The sequence below is a fragment of the Suricata suricatta genome, chromosome X (assembly GCF_006229205.1).
Source record: "Suricata suricatta isolate VVHF042 chromosome X, meerkat_22Aug2017_6uvM2_HiC, whole genome shotgun sequence".
In the NCBI taxonomy this organism is placed as follows: domain Eukaryota; kingdom Metazoa; phylum Chordata; class Mammalia; order Carnivora; family Herpestidae; genus Suricata; species Suricata suricatta.
In genome coordinates this window covers 44,775,192-44,786,032 of record NC_043717.1, presented here as the reverse complement: position 1 = coordinate 44,786,032, position 10,841 = coordinate 44,775,192, and positions in this window count along the sequence as shown.

Sequence of the window (10,841 nt, the reverse complement as noted above, 5' to 3'; positions counted from 1 at the left end):
TTGTGATCTGAAAGTGTGCATGGTATGATCTCAATTCTGGCATATTCATTGAGTGCTGCTTTATGACTCAGTATGTGGTCAGTCTTGGAGAATGTGCCATGTGCACTTGAAAAGAAGGTGAATTTCCTAACTTCAGGATGCAGAGTTCTAAACATATCTTTCAATTCCATCTGTTCCAATGTGCCATTCAGGTCCATTGTTTCTTTAGTGATTTTCTGTCTGATTGATCTATCCATTGCTGTCAGTGGAGTATTAAAGTCCCCTGCAATTAGCACATTCTTATCAATAAGACTGTTTTTGTCTGTGATTAATTCTTTTAACTATTTTGGCACTCCCGTATTTGGCACAAAGATATTTATAATTTTTAGCTCTTCCTGATGGAGAGACCCTGTAATTATTAAATAATGTACTTCTCCATCTCTTTTTACTGCCTTTACTTTAAAGTCCAGTTTGTCTGATATAAGTATGGCTACTCCACCTTTCTTTTGGCTTCCAGTTGCCTGATAGATATTTGTCCATCCCTTTACGTTCAACCTGCAGGTTTCTTCAGGTCGAAAATAAGTCTCTTGTAGACAGCAAATCGATAGATTTTGTTTTTTATCCATTCTCCTACCCTGTGTTGTTTGGTTGGAGCATTGAGTCCATTTACTTTCAGTGTTATTATTGAAAAATGTGGGTTTAGAGTCATTGTGTTCTCCATAAAATCATGTTTATAGTGGGTTTGTGGCACCTTGTATTCTTTGCAACATTTCCCTCATAGAGTCCCTCTTAGGATTTCTTGTAGGCTGGTTTGGTGGTCATGAATTCTTTCAATTTTTGTTTATTTGGGAAAACCTTTCTCTCTCCTTCTATTTTGAATGGCAGGCTTGTTGGATAAAGGAGTCTTGGCTGCATTTTTTTTTTCTGTTCATCACATTAAAAATTTCCTGCCATTCCTTTCTGGCCTGCCAAGTTTCATTAGATAGGTCTGTTACCACTCTGATAGGTTTCCCTTTGTATGTGAGGGCCCTTTTCTCCCCAGCTGCTTTCAGAATTCTCTCTTTATCTTTATATTTTGCCAGTTTCACTATGATATGTCAGACTGAAGGTCGATTCAGATTACATCTTAAGGGGGTTCTTTGTGCCTCTTGAATTTGAATGTCTATTTCTTTCCCAGATGTGGGAAATTCTCAGTTATAATTAGGTGTAGTATCCCTTCAGGACCTTTCTCTCTGTCTTCCTCTTCAGGAATTCTTATGATACGGATGTTGTTCCGTTTGATTGTATCACTCAGGTATCGAATTCTCCTTTCCTGCTCCTGGATCAATTTCTCCCTCTTTTTTTTCAGCTTCCTCTTTTGCTATAACTATATCTTCTAAATCATCTATTCTTCTCCTTGTCTCTTCATTCCTTGAGGTGGCTGCCTCCATTTTATTATTCTCCTCATTTATAGCCTTTTTTTTTTTAAGTTGTCACTCCTAGTTTCAAAGTGCCTAGTAATTGTCTCAGTTGCTTCTTTGATGCTTTTTTCAACCCCAGCGCTTAATTTTATGACATGTTTTTTAAATTCTTGTTCAGTGATGTTGTTTAGGACTGTATTGAGCAGTTCTGTGCCTGTGACTTCTCCTAGAGGTTCTTCAGGGGAGTGTTCCTTCGTTTTGTCATTTTCACCAGTTTTCTGTCCCTTGTCAGTTTTAGAAAGCTTGTTGTGCACTGTGCACCTGTTAATATTGCTCTGCAAAAGGAGGCTTATTGTTTCCTGTCGTTTCAGGAAATATTCTTTTAATGCTGTCTCTCAGTTTCTCTTTTGTGCCTTTGAATATTTTACTTCCCTACTCGGCGATATTTGGGACTCGCCGTAATGTGCACTTTGGCTTGTTTCTTGGGGCAGCCCTAAGTAGGAAAACAGACAGACAAACACAGAGGAAACAGAAGCACACAAATGCACAGATATATCAAACAAACAAACAAATTAAAATGGGGAAAGGAAGGAAAGAAAATGGGGAGGAAATAGAAGAGAAGAAGAGAAGAAAAAATAATAAAGGGGGGCAGAGACAACAAAGGACAATGGATAGTCTAAAAGTGTATGATCAGTTGAGGGGAGGATAAGGATGAGATATGGGTGATATATCTGGATTACAAGAAAGAAAAAAAAGAGGGAAAAAGGAGAAAGGAAATTAAGGAGTACCAATTATAAAAAATTTTTAAGTAAAAATGTAATAATAATAGAAAAATAGGTACAAAAACAAAAACAATAAAAGTAGCAGCTCCCCCTCGCAGAAAGGCATGGTTTGGTGTAGTGGGTCTCAGGGCTGCTCTCAGAGGCCCTGCCTTGTTGGCTGCAGAGAGTAGAATGGCGGCACCCCATGCTCCACTGGAACTAAGCACTGCAGGCCACTCTAATGAGTCTGATCTCCTTGTGCGACAGCTGAGTCAAGTTGTATTTTCCAGGCCCGCCTCATTTCAAAATCCTAGTCCATGCAATTTTATGCTACCACAGAGGAGATGTACTTGCTTTGTTGGCTGGCTTCTTAGCCAGGATTTCGTAGTGGGAGGGAGCAGGGATTTGTGCTGCCACTGCCAGAGGTGAGGTGCAAATCCTCAGAGATACTGCTGCGGACTCCCAGCCCCCAGCAGGGATGGCGATCCCATGGGGGATGGACCAGTTTCTCTTTTCACAGGCCGGGATTTGTGCTGCCGCTGCTTGAGGCAAGATGTGCTGCCTGAGGCGAGGTGTGCAGCAGTAGGTGAAGTTTACAGGAGCCACTGTCAACTCCCAGCCCCCAACAGGGATTGTGAGCGTGTTGGGGGAGGGATCAGTTTCTCTTGGTGCTGGCTGGGATTTATGCCGCTGCTGCCCGAGGTGCCAGGCGCTGCTGGAAATGAGCTGTGCGCTCCTGTAGCTGAAGCATACCCCTCGCCTCCACCACCGCCAACTCCCTGCCAGGATTGCATAAGGGTGGGGGCTATTTTTTCCCTTTTGGCACTGGGATTTGGGATTCAGGATTCACGCGGCCAATGCTGGAGGCAAGATGCGGTGTGGAAATGAGATGTGTGCTCCCACTCCGGCAGCCGAGGCTTAAGTGCGCACCTCATGGGCCGTTGTGGCCCCCAACTCCCTGCTGGGAATGCACAGGCGTGGAAGCTGTTTTTTTCCTTGTGTCACCCAGATTTGGGATTTGGGCTATGCAGCAGTTGTATATGAGGTGAGAGTTTTTCTCTCCATGCAGGGTTAAATGTTCTTTATCTGTTCCCTAGAGACAGTACTATGAGTGTGTTAAGTTTCTCTTTCTCTTCCCTTTGTTTCCAGTGGCTCAGGGGCTCCACATGCTTTCCCTGTGTTGGGCTGGGGCTCCCACCTCCCCTGCCCTTCTCGGGCTGGCCCATTTTCCAATCTCCCTAGTTTGCACTCACTCACTCAGGCATCTTTGAGGTTGTCTTCTTTCTGGAGTCTGTATTTTCTCCTTCCACTCTTGCAGATGAGAGTAATGTCATTCTCAGTTCGATGGATGGGGCAGACGAAGTTTACAGAGCTCCCTTCCACTCCGCCATCTTGGCTCCTCCTCCTCTTTACTGTCTTAATGTTAATGCTTTGCTAGAGGGAAAACAACCATAGATTGACAATAGCTAGGCCTATAGTATCTGTGAGTCTTCTTTATCAAATGAAAATCTCATTAGTCACTTCCCCTGGACTTTACCTCCCCCTACTCCCAAATATATTCAATCTCTCCACAGGGTCCTAGGCAGCTCTTCCTGCCCAAAGGTCCTGTCCCCCTGCTTTCATAAAAATCACCCTTTTTGTACCCAAAGATGTCTCATGAATTCTTTCTTGGCCATTGGCTCTGGACGCCACTCTTACTCCCAAACCTCATCATAATGTTTATGCGTTTTGATCATTTTTGAGGACTGCTCACTTTCTTCTAAGTTGTTGAGTTTATTGGCATATAGTTCTTCATGGTATTCTTATATTATGCTATTTAATAGCCACAGACTCTGGAATGATATTCCCTACCTGGTTTTGGTGATTTGTGTTCACTTTTTTTATTTTTATTAGAATTGCTAGAAACATATCAATTTCAGTAATAATTTTTTAAAAACTAACATTTAATTTCTTTGATTTGTCTCTGCTGATTTCCTATTTTCAATTTGGTTTCTATTCTGGTGTTTATTATTTCCTTTCCTGTAATTTCACTCATTATTTCTTTTCTTTTCCTAGTTTCTTGGGATAGAAACTTCGATTCTTTACTTTTTTTTTAATATAAGCTTTCAGTGCTATAAATTTCCCTGTTAGCACTGCTTCAGCCGCTTCATTTTAGTTCTGCCTCATGTATATTTTATTTCCTTTGTGGTCTCCTCCTTGACCATGGATTATTCATAAGTACATTGTTTCATTTCAATATGTTTAAGATTTTCCTATTGCCTTCCTGTTATCGATTTCCTGTTTCATTCCATTATGTTCAAAGAACACACTGTATGATATCAATTATTTTCAAATTGTTGAGGGTTGTTTTATGGTCAAGGAAAAGGGTCCATGTTGATGACTGTTCCATGATTGCTTGAAAAAATATGTATTTTGCTGTTATTGACTGGAATATACTCTATATATACTGACTATGTACTCTATAGTGTCTCTTTTTATATATATACTCTATATAGAGTATACACTATATATAGTATAGACTAGAGTTTTATATATAGTCTCCTAAATTACACTATGGCAATTAAACCAATAAGCAATAGCAATGGGAATACTATTGATAAAATACAGACAGGGAATGTACATCTCAATATACACTGGCATATATGTACCCACCAGAGCGCAGGTTTGTGGGACTTGGTGTAAGCAAATCAGGTGGCCAGTTGGAGCTGCTTCCCTCAGGTGGCTCTGTGATTATGCTTAGGGGTAGGGAATAGAAGTGTGGGCTGCCAGCTCCTTTGTTCCAGGAGAGGGGGTCTCCTTAAATGTTGCCTCAGGGATGTGCTCTAACAAGAACAATCTCCTCACTGTGTGCTCCAGGCATTCTTCAGATTGCTGTTTCCCAGCCATCCATCCATACCCATGTTGTTTCCCTGCTTTCTCTCCAGGAGTAAGACAGCCAACCACCGCTGACCTTTAAAGCTTTTTTTATTTTTAAATTTTTATTTACTTTTGAGACAGAGAGAGAGAGAACAAGGGGGGGATCAGAGAGAGAAGGAGACAAAGAATTGGAAGCAGGTTCAAGGCTCCCAGACGTTAGCACAGAGCCTGATGCAGGGCTCAAACCCACAAACTGTGAGATCATGACCTGAGCTGAAGTTGGCTGCTCAACCAACTGAGTCATTCAGGTGCCCCTAAAGCTCCACTCTGTAAGCCCGCCGGTTGCAAGAACTCGAGAAAATCAGCCCCTCTCTTTTTCCCAGCCAATGACTGTAGAGAAGTGTTCTCTTTGTACATTGCCCTATGTGCTCCTCTCCCTTTGTCTTTTCTTCATGACCATAGCTCCCTTCCCTCCACAGCGCCCTTCCTATGTAGCCTTCATTTTAGAGATTATTCTGTCAGTCTTCACGTTGATTTCTGAGGTTTTTAGAATGATTTGATAGTTATCTAGTTATATTCAAGGGACTAGAAGAGCCTAGAATCTTTCTATTATGACACCATCTTAGCTCCTCTACAAGGATGAAACATTTGAGCTTCAGTTACTACCTCTTACTTTGCAAGATTATTGCAAAAATAAAATGAATTATATAAGTAACCATAGAAAAAAGGATGATACTAATGATGATGATAATAATAATCTGATACTTTATAGTAGGTATTGAAGTGGAGAAGTGTGATTTTGCTCACTTTGTTCATTTCAAGATTGTTTTGGCATTTCTGGAATATTTTTGTTTCCTTATTAAGGGTCAGATGGCAATTTCTGCAAAAAAAAAAAGCCAACTTGGATTTTAATAGGGATTACATTGAATCTGTAGATCAGTTTGGGGAGTACTGCCATAAACAATATTAAGTTTTTCAGTCTATGAACATAGCATTTCTTTCCTTTTATTTAGATCTTTTAAAATTGTTTTCAATTAGGATTTTAAATTTTCAGTGTACAAGCCTCATAATTATTTATTAAGTTTTCTTCTATGTATTTTCTTCTTAATGCTATTATAAATAAAATTTTAATTTTATTTTAAGGCTGTTCATTGCAAGTATATAAAACACAACTGATTTTATGTATATTTATCTACTAATTTGCATTCAATGAACTTATTTATTAGCACTAATAGTTCTTTTGTGTATCCCTAAAATTTTCTATATCCAAGATCATGTTATTTGCAATAGATATAGTTCTATTTTTATTTTTTTATTTTCTTCTCTTGCCTAATTGCTCTGGCTATGTCCTCCTGTATAGTGTTGAACTGAAGTGTAGAGAACAGACATCTTTGAGTTGTTCCTGACTTTTAAAGCTTTTTTTAAAGCTTGCAATCTTTCAGCATTAAGAATCTTTTCCCATAGGTGTCCTCAAACAGGTAGGGAAAATTTCCTTCTAGTCCTACTTTGAGAGCTTTTTAAAATCAGTGAATTGGGAGACCTGGGTGGCTTCGTCAGTTAAGCGTCTGACTTTGGCTCAGGTCATGATCTCGCGGTTTGTGGGTTCGAGCTCCACATCAGACTCTGTGCTGACTGCTAGCTCAGAGCCTGGGGCCTGTCTTCAGATCCTGTGACCCTCCTCTGCTCTCTTGCTCTCTCTCTCTCTCTCTCTCAAAAATAAATAAAAACATTAAAAAATTTAAAATCAGTGAATCATCTTAGATTCTGCAAAATACTTTTTCTGCACATATTGAGATTATCATATGGTTTTTGTCCTTTTTTTGTTAATATGCTTTATTACTTGTTTGATTTTCATATGTTGAACCAACCATCCATTCATGGGATAAATCCAACTTGGTCATGTCATATAATTCTTTTTATATATTGCTAGATTCAGTATATTAGTATTTTGTTTGGAATTTTCTTGTCTATATTCAAAAAGTGTTGGTCTATAGTTGTCTTGTAATATATTTGTTTAGCTTTTTATATCAGGGTAATAATGTCCTCATAGAATTAACTGGGAAGTGTTCCATTTTCTTCTATATTTTGTAAGAGTTTATTATAATTCATTAAATGTTTGATAGAATTCGCCAGTAAAAGCATCTTGTCTTGAACTTTCTTTTGTGGAAAATTTTTGGATTACTAATTTAATGTTATTACTTATATAATTTACTATAGTCTAAATGTTTGTGTCCCCGCCATGGAAATTTATATGCTGAAATTCCCAAATTATTGGGAATTAGGGCCTTTGGGAGATGATGGGTTTATAAGGGCAGAGCTGCATAAGTGGGCTTAGTGCTCTTATAAAAGAGGCTTCACAGAGCTCTCTAGCCCTTTCTATCATGTGGGGACACAGCAAGAAGATAATGGCTATGAACCAGAAAGAGAGCTTTCACATGAATATGACCATGCTGCACCTTGATCTTGACCTTTCCATCGTTCACTACTGAAAAAAATAAATTTATTTTATTTATAAGCTATTGTTGTGTTCTTTTGGTCATAGCAACCCTAATGGACTAAGACATGAAATTGGTACTTGTAGTGAAGTTGGATCTATAAAAAAAATAACTAAAACTGTGCAAGCATCTTTGGAAGCAGATAATGGGCAGAGGCTGTAAGAGACATGGAAGTGCATTCTAGAAAAAGCTTACATGCCATGAATAGATAGATATTGAAAGACAATTCTGGTGAGGATCCAGAAAGAAGAAACCTTCTATCTTCTTAGGGAATATCTAAGTTGTTGTGAACAGAATGTTTGTAGACATACCAAAGGAAAAGGTCATCCAGGTGAGGTCTCAGGTATAAGGAATGTATTGAAATCTGGAGAAAAGGCGATTATTGTTATAAAGTAGCAAAGGACTATTTTCCTCCGCCCCATGCCTGGTTGTGCTCTGTCTCTCACTCTCCCTAGAAAAATAAATAAAAACATTTTTAAAAGTTCACAAAAAAAGAGGATGACTGGGTTGTTTAGTCGGTTAAGCGTCCAACTTCGGCTCAGGTCATGATCTCATGGTTTATGAGTTTAAGGCCCTCGTCAGGCTCGATGCTGACAGCTCTGAGCCTGGGGTCTGATTCTGATTCTCTCTCTCTCTCTCTCTCTCTCTCTCTGCCCCTCCCCTGCTTATGCTCTGTCTCTCTCTGTCTCTGTTTCTGTTTCTCAAAAATAAATAAAAACATTTAAAAATTGAAAAAAAACTAATAAAGTAGCAAAGCACTTGGGTGACTTGTTTGAGTCCTAGGTAGAATACTATTGTATATATAAACCACATTTTCTTGATCCATTCATCAATCGATAGACATTTAGGCTCTTTCCATAATTTGGCTATTGTTGAAAGTGCTGCTATGAACATTGGGGCACATGTGCCCCTATGCATCAGCACTTCTGTATCCCTTGGGTAAATTCTTGGCAGTGCTATTGTTGGGTCATTGGGTAGTTCTATTTTTAATTTTTGAGGAAACTCCACACTGTTTCCCAGAGTGACTACATCAGTTTGCATTCCCATCAACAGTGCAAGAGGGTTCTCATTTCTCCATATCCTTACCAGCATCTATAGTCTCCTTATTTCTTCATTTTAGCGACTCTGACTGGCATGAAATGGTATCTCAGTGTGGTTTTGATTTGTATTTCCCTGATGATAAGTGATGCTGAACATCTCTCCATGTGTCTGTTGGCCATCTAGATGTCCCCAATGGAGAAGTGTCTATTCATGTCTTCTGCCCATTTATTCACTGGGTATTTGTTTTTTGGGTGTGGACTTTGATGAGTTCTTTATAGACTTTGGATACTAGCCCTTCATTCAATATGTCATTTGCAAATATCTTTTCCCATTCTGTTGCTTGCCTTTTAGTTTTGTTGAATGTTTCCTTTGCATTGAAGAAGGTTTTTATCTTGATGAAGTCCCAATAGCACATTTTTGCTCTGTATTCCCTTGCCATTAGAAAAGTGTTGAGTAAGAAATTGCTGCAGTTGATGTCAAAGAGGTTATTTTCTGCTTTTTCCTCTATGGTTTTGATGGTTTCCAGCCTCATATTCAGGTGCTTCATCCATTTTGAGTTTGTTTTTGTGTATAGTGCAAGAAAGTGGTCTAGTTTCATTGTTCTGGATGTTGCTGTCCAGTTCTACAACACCATATAATAAAGAGACTGTCTTTTTTCCACTGAATACTCTTTCCTTCTTTGTCAAAAATTACTTGGCCAGACATTTGTAGGTCCGGTTCTGGGCTCTCAATTCTCTTCCATTGGTCTCTGTATCTGTTTTTGTGCCAATACCATACTGTCTTGATGATGACAGCTTTGTAGTAGAGGCTAAAGTCTGGGATTGTGATGCTTCCCACATTAGTTTTCTTCATCAATATTACTTTGGCTATTCCAGGTCTTTTGTGGTTCCATATGAATTTGAGGATAGTTTGTTCTAGCTTTGAGAAGAATGCTGGTGAAATTTTGATTGAGATTGCATTGAATGTGTAGATTGATTTGGGTAGTATTGACATTTTAACAATATGTATTCTTCTAATCCATGAGCATGGGATATTTTCCATTTCCTTGTGTCTTCTTTAAATTTCCCTTATAAGTTTTCTATAGTTTTCATCACACAAATCTTTTACATCTTTGGTTAGGTTTATTTCTAGGTAATTTATGCTTTTTTATACAATTGTGAATGGGATAAGTTTCTTGATTTCTCTTTCTGTTTCTTCATTATTGGTGTATAAAAATGCAACCGACTTATATATGTTGATTACGTACCCTGAGACTTTGCTGAACTGATACATCAGTTCTAGTAGGCTTCTGGTGGAGTCTGTTGGGTTTTGCATGTAGAGTATCATGTCATCTGTGAAAACTGAAAGTTTGACTTCATCTCTGCCAATTCTGATACCTTTTATTTCTTTTTGTTGTCTGATTGCTGATGGTAGGACTTTCAGCACTATGTTAAACAACAGTAGTGAGAATGGATGTCCTTTTCGTGTTCCTGATCTCAGGAGAATGCTCTCAGTTTTTCCCATTGAGGATGATATTAGCTGTGGGCTTTTCATAAATGGCTTTTATGATGTTTAAGTAAGTTCCTTCTATCCTGACTTTCTCAAAGGTCTTTATTAAGAAAGGATGCTGTCTTTTGTCAAATGCTTTTTCTGCATCTATTGACAGAATCATATGGTTATCTTTTCATTTGTTACTGTGATGTATCACATTGATGGATTTATGAATATTGAACCAGCCCTGTAACCCAGGAATGAAGCCCAGTTGATGGTGGTGGATAATTCTTTTTACATGCTATTGAATTCGATTTGCTAGTATCTTGTCGAGGATTTTTGCATCCATATCCATCCAAGATATTTGCCTGTAGCTCTCTTTTATTGCTGAGTCTCTGTCTGGTTTGGGAACCAAAGTCATGCTGGTTTCATAGAATGAGTTGGGAAGTTTTCCTTCCATTTCATTTTTTGGGGGGAACAGTTTGAAAAGAATAGGTATTAACTCTGATTTAAATATCTGGTAGAATAAGAGGCATCAGAATTGGCAAAGAAGAAGTCAAACTTTCCCTTTTTGCAGATGACATGGTACTCTACATGGAAAACCCAATCGACTCCACCAGAAGCCTTCTAGAACTGATCCATGAATTCAGTAAAGTCGCAGGGTACAAAATCAATGTACAGAAATCAGTTGCATTCCTATACACCAAAAATGAAGCAGCCGAAAGAGAAATTAAGAAACTGGTCCCATTCACGATTGCATGAAAAACCATCAAATACCTAGGAATAAACCTAACCAAGGATGTAAAAGACCTATATGATAAAAACTATAGAAAACTTAT